This window comes from Tupaia chinensis, unplaced genomic scaffold (assembly GCF_000334495.1).
Source record: "Tupaia chinensis unplaced genomic scaffold, TupChi_1.0 Scaffold000346_1, whole genome shotgun sequence".
NCBI lineage: Eukaryota > Metazoa > Chordata > Mammalia > Scandentia > Tupaiidae > Tupaia > Tupaia belangeri.
The window spans coordinates 1010453-1019759 of record NW_006159840.1 but is presented as its reverse complement, the minus strand read 5'-3'; the positions used below and the strand labels follow the sequence as shown (position 1 = coordinate 1019759).

General features: G+C 42.9%; 2 non-coding genes across 2 annotated transcripts; one reads left to right on the top strand and one right to left on the bottom strand.

Moving 5' to 3' along the window:
• The first annotated feature begins 207 nt into the window (after positions 1 to 207).
• LOC114008466 (U1 spliceosomal RNA) lies at positions 208 to 371 on the top strand. The gene has a single exon (XR_003550001.1). It is a non-coding gene; the product is annotated as a U1 spliceosomal RNA (small nuclear RNA).
• Positions 372 to 1418: 1047 nt separating this feature from the next.
• Positions 1419 to 1522, bottom strand: LOC114008467 (U6 spliceosomal RNA). Its single transcript, XR_003550002.1, has one exon. It is a non-coding gene; the product is annotated as a U6 spliceosomal RNA (small nuclear RNA).
• Between the last annotated feature and the right edge of the window lie 7785 nt (positions 1523 to 9307).

The window sequence follows — 9307 nt, the reverse complement described above, 5'->3', positions numbered from 1 at the left end:
ACCGGGTCTGGGACTTGAACCACTGTTAGATCCCAGAACTGGCAGCTTGTTTTCCAACTTTCTTCCTGTCTCTCTCTAATAATTATTATTAAAAATAATAATAATGAATAAAATTAAATAATTCTAAAAAAGAATGGTAATTACTGAATATTATTGACCAATATGAGATGGGCACGAGGGTGTGGGCCGAGGCGAGAAGCGCAACTCATACTTACCTGGCAGGGGAGATACCATGATCACGAAGGTGGTTTTCCCAGGGCGAGGCTTATCCATTGCACTCCGGATGTGCTGACCCCTGCGATTTCCCCAAATGTGGGAAACTCGACTGCATAATTTGTGGTAGTGGGGGACTGCGTTCGCGCTCTCCCCGGAAAAAAAGAGAAAAAAAAAAGAAATTCCCTTTATTTTTCATTTGCTAAGAATACTCATTTTATTTCTTAATGCAACTAATTATGATTATAGGTTGTTTAATGTTAAACTACTTTTAAATTTCTGTGACACACCTGACTTGGTCATGACATTATCATTTTATTTTATTTTTATTTTTATTTTTTTGAGAGGTTTTTGCTGTAAGGCACGTGCGCTCGCCAGAAAGACATAGAGAGACAGAAAGTGAGAAATCACACACACACACCCCCCCCATGGGGGATGGCCATGCTGCAAACCCTTTTCCTCTATTCTCCTCTCAGGATCTTCGGCACACACGCATACCCGCCTGGCCTGAGTTTAAGCCATCGGGTCCAGGAACCATGGTCGACTACATGGGAGTCCAGCGACATAGCCATTACGCCATCTGCTGATCCCGATGTTAACACTTTATTAACTGTGATTTTGCTTTACTAGTAGTCATCTGGGATTTTTGAATCTGTATTAATGAATAAGATTGGCTCCCAGGTTCCTGTCCTCATCCTGCTCTCAGGGATTGTGGCCACCAGGAGAACACACGCATCACCAGCCACAAGGACCAACCCTAACCCTGGGCCACCCTGTGCATGGCCAGGGCCCTGCCTCCCACAAGCTGCTCTAGACGGTGACTTTCTTTCAGTGACCCTCAGTCAGGACATCGTCAGTAACTCGGCTGAACACCACTTGCAAAGCCCTTGCCAAGCCTACCGTAGACTGCTCAGGAGTCCAGGGTGCTGCCACTGTTACCGAACCAACCTAGGTACTAACTGGAGTCACCGCTCCCTGCCAGCAAAGCCCATCTCTGACGCAGATCTGTGGAAGAGGACAGTTTTCTACAGAGGACATCAGCTGGGGACAGGAGGCTATCTCGGTCAAATGGCTACCTCTCTCATTGGGTTGGGATGGCTTTTAAAGATGAATAATTTCCATGTAAGTCATCCCAACCCAATACATACAAAGTCTGTCTTTCATACTCTGGCTTGCTTTGCTTAGCATTAAGTCTACCATATTTGAAAAATATGGAACGCTTCACGAATTTGTGTGTCATCCTTGTGCAGGGGCCCTGCTAATCTCTGTTTCGCTTGAGTTTTAGTATATATGTTGCCAAAGCAAGCACTTAAAATTTTTTTTATATTTTCTATTTATTAATTTTAATCATTATTTATACATTTAATCACTATGCATCATTTAGATTGTAGAGACTTTAAAGAGAGCGTGACGCACACCGCAGCCCAGCCCAGTTGAGAGCATGCGCACATCCTCATCAACAGATAATGAACCATATCACGTCCCACAAATGCCTTCCCTCCCCATTTCCCCCAAATTTCCTTTCCTACCCCTCTTTCCCCTTTGGTTCTAGTGACCATAACAATTTTTAATGCTTGTACGTCCTCCAGTCTTTCAGTCTCTGCCATAGAGTGCGGACAGTGGGGATATGTTAGGGGGAGACATACAATGTCTCTCTTTCATAGCCTGACTGGCTTCACTCAGCAACAGATCTTCCATATCCATCCACTTTCTACCAAACTCCAGGGCCTTGTTGTTTTTTATGGCTGAATAATATTCCATGGAGTATATGTGCCACACTTTTTCAATCCATTCATTCATTCATGGACATTTGGGTTGGCTCCATGTCTTAGCAATCGTGAATAAGGCTGCACTGAATATAGATGTGCAAGTGCTTTTCTGATTGAGCATTCTCCTGTCCTTTGGGTACATATCCAGGAGTGGAATTGCTGAATCTTATGGTAGTTCTATTTGAAGGTCTTTGAGGAACCTCCATATTGTTCTCCACAGTCATTGTACCAATTTGCAGTCCCACCAACAATGTAGGAGTGCTCCCCTTTCACTGCATCCCCTCCAGCACTTATCATTTGTTTTTTTTTTTAATCTTCACCATTCTGACTGGAGTTAGGTGGTATCTCATTGTGGTTTTGATCTGCATCTCCCTTATGATGAGGGATGTTGAACATTTCTTCATATGCTTTTTGGCTGTTCATATGTCTTCCTTAGAGAGATTTTTGTTCAGCTCATTTTCCCATCTTTTAATTGGGTTCATCTTTTTTTTTTTTCCAGGTAAGCTGCTTGAGTTCCCTGTGTATTCTGGTTATCAGTCCGTTATTTGAGGCACGTTAACAAAAATCCTCTCCCATTCTAAGGGTTGTCGATCCACTAGTGACAGTGTCCTTTTCTGTGCAGAAACTTCTTAATCTGATGTAATTGCCCTTGTCTATTTGGGGGATTATAGTCTGTGCCTTGGGGGTCTTACTTAAGAAGTTGTTTGCGTATAGAAATGCTATAGATCTTTGTAAGTTATATCTTGCTACTTTATTGTATGCATTTATTTATTACTTCGAGTTTTTTTGTGGATACTATTGGGTCTTCTATGTAAACAGTCATGTCATCTGCAAACAGAAATAATTTCAGTTCTTCTTTTGCTATTGGAATGTCTTTTATTTACTTCTCTTTTCTGATCGCTTTAGCTAGGACTTCCAGTACTATATTGAGTAGGAATGGAGAAAGTAGGCAGCCTTGTCTTGTACCAGTTTTTAGTGGAAAAACTTTAAGCTTTTCCCCATTCAGTATAATGTTAGCTGTAGGTTTTTCATAGATGGCTTTTATTATTTTGAGAAACGATATGTCTATGCCAGTTTTACTGAGCGTCTTAATCACGAAAGGATGTTGTATTTTGTCGAATGCTTTTTCAGCATCAATTGAAATCATATGGTTTTTATCTTTCTTTCTGTTAATATTCCACCCCATTTTATATCATGTTTTCTCTAATAAAATTCTTTCACTTTTAGTTTCACCTTGGCATTTGCTTCCAGGGCACTAGGATTAATATGGAAATCAGACAATGCTGGCTTCATAGGGGAGAGTTAGCAGAGGGCTGAAAAATCTGCTCCCTGAATGTTTGGTGGATGTTGCCTGCATAACTGCCCCGCTGGGGTTTTTATTTAAACACTCATTCATTTTATTTCTGTAGTATAATTAGGACTCTCTGCTTCTTAAACTAATTTTTGTAGTTAGGATCTTTTAGGAATCTGTGTAGTTAAGTCTTCTAATGCACCCCCCTAAACTTGTGCGTAGTTTCCTTTTATCTCTTTAATCCCTCCCGGATTGTGGTGCGTGTACTCACACCTTTGCTCATTTCGTAGTCAGAGTCTATTTCATTCATCTTTTCAAAAATCAACTTTAGGCTTCCTTTATACTTTTTTTTGCATCTTTGTTTACATTTCACTATTTTCTGCTCCTTATCTCCATTTTTCTCACTTTGAGTCTATTCTGTGTTTTTCTTGTTTGTTTTTCTGCTTCTTTACGCCATGCTGCCAGAAGCGGAAATTGTCCTGTGTATTATTTATCTGTGCTCAGAAAATAGAACACACTTAAAACCAAAAACAGGTTTTTGTTTTTAATCCAATACCCATCATTTACAGAAAGATATTGTCATTGACAAAATATATCTTTTCATTATAATTCATTATGTGGACTTTTAAATCCCAGAAGCATTTTTTTCAGATTATAAGCTTTGTCGTTTATATGTCATTATTTATTTATTTAATTTTAAAAGTTTACTTATTTCTTCCAGAATTAGAGAGAGAGAAGCACCTGCTGTAGAACCCTCACGCCATGGTCCACCCCAGCCTCAGCCGTCAGCATCATGGGCACATATGTAGGCTGGCATGCAAGAGAAGGTCCCAGGATGTGAACCCAGAACCCTCCCACCCAGGTTCAGTTGTCACCTCTGCAGCACCACCTGGTCCCGCCATTGTACATATATGTAATGCTGAGTCTCTCTTGACCATATTTAATCAGTAATTGCGACAAGTAGTGACCATTCCATCTTGCTGAAGGAAAATGTACTGTGTTAAACATAATACATGCAGGGCAACAGTTACTGTAATAGCTATGTCACTGGACTCCCATGTAGTCCCAGACCCGGAAGCTTGAACTCTGCCGGGCGCGGGTGCATGCATGCCCAAGATCCCGAGAGGAGAATGGAGGAGAAGGGATTGTGGCATGGCCATCTCCCTGTGGGGTGATCTCTCACTTTCTGTCTCTCTGTCTCTCTCTGTCTTTCTGGTGAGTATGCACGCCCTATAGCAAAAAGACCTCTCCAAAAAAAAAAAGAACTATAATAAATGCAATCTAATTACTAATCAAGCCAGTTAGTGACCAAAGAAAGACCTTGAAAATGATGCTTCTCTGAGAGCAAATGAACTACAATAACTCAATAAATGTGTATCTGGAAAAAAAAGACTCATAGTGTTTAGGTTTCTTTGGTTGTTGAAAATTCAAGCACTTTCAACATGTTAGGAAACGATGTTAATTCAGTTGACCCAATAATCCTTAAAAACTGGAAGGGAAGCAGATGAAATGAATTATTTGTTTTTATTCATTCAAACCAGATGTTGATAATAAAAATCTGGTAACAATTACTTGAAAATTTGACTTAGAATAACATATCTTCTTTCCTTGACATACTTTCAAAAAACAAAGTTCCAGTATTTAGAGTGGAAAGAAACCAACTTGCATATGTTGCAATCTGACTGCGTCAATGACATTTAAAAGAAGAAGGAGAAGGAGAACAAAAGAAGAAGAAAAGACAGCAAGGAGATATCTGCTAACCTCAGAAACGACAAAAAGCCAGCGTTCGGGACCAGCTGGGGGCGTGGCGAGTAAAGGCACTGGACTTCCATAGCTGACTGCAGCTCGTTTCCCAGATCTAGAGGCTTAAAAATCATGCAGAGCATATGTGTGTGTGCCCAAAATCCCAGGAGGAGGGTGGAGAAGGGATTGTGGCATTGCATCACACCCCCTGAGGTGTGATTTCGCACCTTCCCTCTCATTGTCTCTCTGTCTCTCTCCAGCAGGTGCACATGTCCTATGGCAAAAACCTAAAAGATGATTAAATAAATCAATAAAAAGAGCAATCAAGCATTCGCCCACAAAGTTTTAAATGGCCAGCTCTGATTAAACTCATGTTCTGACTACTGATTCTGAAATGAAAGCTACAATCAACTCCCTTAAATTACTGCAGGGCCAGTGTGGCGACGGGAGTAAACTGTATCCGAGTGGAATCGGAAGGAGCGGCTGTGAGACTAGAACGAGGAAGCGTCAATACTCTGCTCTATAGACGTTCGGTGAAGCCCAGACTTGGTGGCATCGTTCTCATACCTCTGAGTATCAAGCAATCCAAAATTTGAGCCTTCTCTCTTTTTGGAAAACTAAAGAATAATGTGAGAAAACACCCAGAAGGACATTGATGGCCATTGCTTATTTATTGGGTCATCAAAAAGTCATGACACACTTTTGTACAGAGAGGTCCTTGCAAGCTTGGAGAAACAGCAGGGCCCATCTCTGGGTACTGGCCGCTACCAACTGCTAACTGGAATTTTCCATGAATGTCTTTAAGAGTTCCTGGCTGAACTGCTACTGTCAGTGTTATGGTAAGTCTTACAGAAAAACTTCTGCCAATGGCAACATACGAGAGAAAACAGTAGTAAAATCTAAGGGTAGAAGCGAAACTAGACATTGCACTGATATTCGTGGCGGAGTTTATTTGACGCATACTCATTACATGCCTCTGATGTGCAAGTGCCATCCCGAGCACGATTCCATTTCTGCATCACAGAACGCGTGTTGCAGCAGGAGAGAACGCATTAAATAAGGAGTTTCATTCCAGGGGAAAATTGGCAATTGAACACACCTGTCTAGAACAGTGACTGCCACCAGGAGTGCACGTGATCAACAGCAGCCCAATAGGAGAACTAGAAGCCAAGGAGGACTTCCTGGAGGAAGTAGTGTTTCCACTGAGATCTGCAGGATGAATGGAGTTACCCAGACAGAAGCCAGGTATTAGGGTAACATCCTTTGTCTCTTACTTGAGACTGTTTTGCTACGTATGGAGAAAACTGGTCAGAGCACGGTGACACATTTAGCTCAATGCATTTTTAAAATTGTGACGAAGTACATATATTTGCCCTCCTGACTCTTTTTAGAGCATAGTTCAGGAGTGTTACCTACATTTGCACTGCTCTGCAGACATTCCTACTACCCATCTCCAGAATTGCTTTCCACCTTGTAAACTGGAAACTCTGCACCTGCTAAACACTGACCATGCTCCCCTCCCCCAGCCCCTGGAATATGCCATCCTACTTCTGTCTCTATGGACCTGACAACTCTAAGGACTTTGTGCCAGTGGAACCGCACAGTGACTGCCTTACTTCACGCAGCATAATTCCCCCAAGGTCCATCCATAGCACACGCAAGAATGCCCATTCTCTTTAAGGCTACATAATATTCCACTGTATGGATATGCCACGTGTTTTTGTCCATTCATCTGCTGGTGACACTTGGGTTGCTTATCTTTTGGCTCTGTGAATAATGCTGCCATGGACCTGAGCATACACATATCTCTTTGAGACCCTGATTTCAATTCTTTTGCGTGCATACCCCAGAGTGGAATTACTGGATCAATGCACTAATTCTAGGTTTACTTTTTTTAGGATACGCCATGCAATTGTCCACTGTGGCTGCACGGTGGCCTACTCCCACATAGTACAGAAAGGTTCCAGCTTCTAGATGGAGCACTTTGTCACCCGCCGTGTAGCTCATGCTCCTTCCAGCCCCCAGTCCCTCCTTAGCAGTGCTTTCTTACTCACTTTCTTTCCTTCGAGAGTAGGGTGCTTGCCCGTGGATAAGATAAGACCCTCCACTACGGAAACTAGCCTGAACGGTGGGATCCAAGATGGCTGTCATAACGACCTCTGGATGACCCCAGACCGCCCCATAATGTCGTGTATATGCTAAATGACCTGCCTACCAGCGCCATGATAGTCGATAATCACCGGGGATGCCACTGGAAATGTCCTTAGAAGGAGAAAACGAAGTGGGTTTTGGAATTCTGGTAGATCCCCACCTTTTCCAGGAAGAGCTTTGAATACTCCTCCCCACTGTTACCCTGTCTCATTCCCTCATTTCTCTATTGCTGCATCTTACACTCCCAACTCAAAATGGGTGAGAAGTTGATCAGCAGCTTGTTTCTTGCTCGGCCATGGCACAACGCTTGTGCCATCACACTCAGTTTCGGTTTCATAAATTGGCTCTGTGACACTGAACAGAGGAAGATCCCATTTAGGGAAATAAACTAAAATTTGGTGATGATTTTCATGTGTGGGACCATGGTGGTGGCCTTTATATTTAGTAGTTTGCAGGCCTTCCACATAATCTTCATATGTCATCAAGAAACACACTCCAGAAAGTTTTATAATTTTTTTTTTTAGTAATTCACATTTTTCTTCAGCTTCCCGTTTATGCCCATAGAAGCCACAGCATGTCTGCCTTAATTTTGTTTCACAGAACTTACTGTGTACATCTGGGTTTTACAGCGAGCCATGTGCAAAAGCCATTTACCCTCTGAGCAGTCACTGAGACATAACTACGGCCTTGGCTGACTCTTGTCTCAGAGGCTGCTCCACCTGCGAAGCACTCTCAGGTCCCCAGGTCCCTGGGCTGAGTGCTCACGCCGGGACTTAACTGGGTGAGACGGCGTTCCAACATCCCATCCATCCGTTTTATGGGCTGTTTAGGGCCCTTAATGGCAAGGGTCAGTGCAAGATGCACAACGATGTGCTCTCATACTGGTGATATGGGTAGTTCTGTTTGTTTTAGCCACGACGTGCCAGCAAGTACTGTGGTCTAAGAGTCTGTGTCTCTGAGAAACTCATGTGTTACAACCTAATCCCTGAGGTGACAGTATTAAGAGATGGAGCCTTTGAGTGGGATTAGTACCCTTATGAAAAAGGCCTGAGAGAATTTGTTGGCTTTTTTTTGCCCTTCTGCCAAATGAGGAAGCAGCAAGAAGTTGCCTTCTATGAAGCAGAAAGCCAACACAAGAACCGAATCTGAAGGCACCTTGATTTTGGACTTCCCGACCTCCAGAACTGTAAGCAACACATTTCTGTTGTTTATAAATTACAGAAGTGAAAGTATGTTGTTATAGCAGCCCAGAAAGACTACAACAGGAGGCCTGGGACATACCTATGCCTGATTATTCCAAGGAAACCAGCACCTGGTGCTCTCAGGGACTCCCCCAGAGCTATGGCGGTCTGATTCTTTTCTAATTGGGAAATAAGCCAACCAAGGTCAGACGCATCTTTACCTCAACTCAGACACATTTTAAAACAAAGATCCCGTCTGTTCTAGGCGTAAGACAGTAACTGTTGGATATGACATGCAGCTGGACGGTAAGTTGATGAAAGACAAAGAGATGGGGTCCTACCAAAAGACCCTTCCCTCCTTTTCAATTTGGCTCCAGGAACTCTGCCAGCTCTGATTCGTAGAATGATTCTTTCTAAAGTGCCCTAGAAGTAAGAGCAGTTGACAAAGGATGTGTCCCTATTTGAGTGAAGTCCCATAAACCCATCAAGCCTGGTTCCTAAATGGAACAAACAAGGCGAATTATTGTGCTATGGTGAATAAGAGAGTAGAAAGTGAAAGGGGGACTATCAGTTGGCGTAATGGCTATGTCACTGGACTCCCATGTAGTCGACTGCAGTTTGAGTCCCAGAGCCAGTAGCTTAAACTCATGCTGGGCACATGTGCATGCGTGCCCAAGATCCTGAGAGGAGAACAGAGGAGAAGGGATTGTGGTGTGGCCATTCCCCCAGTGGAGGGGTGATTTCTCATTTTCTGTCTCTCAGTCTCTCTGTGTGTTTCTAGCAAGCGCACATGCCCTATAGCGAAAACCTCTCCAAATAAATAAAAAGAAAAAAAAGAAAGAAGGGATAAGACAGTCGAGGAGATGGGAACCAGCAGTTGGCGTAATGGCTATGTCGCTGGACTACCACGTAGTCGACCGCGGTTCGTGTCCCGGACCCGGTGGCTTAAAACTCACGCC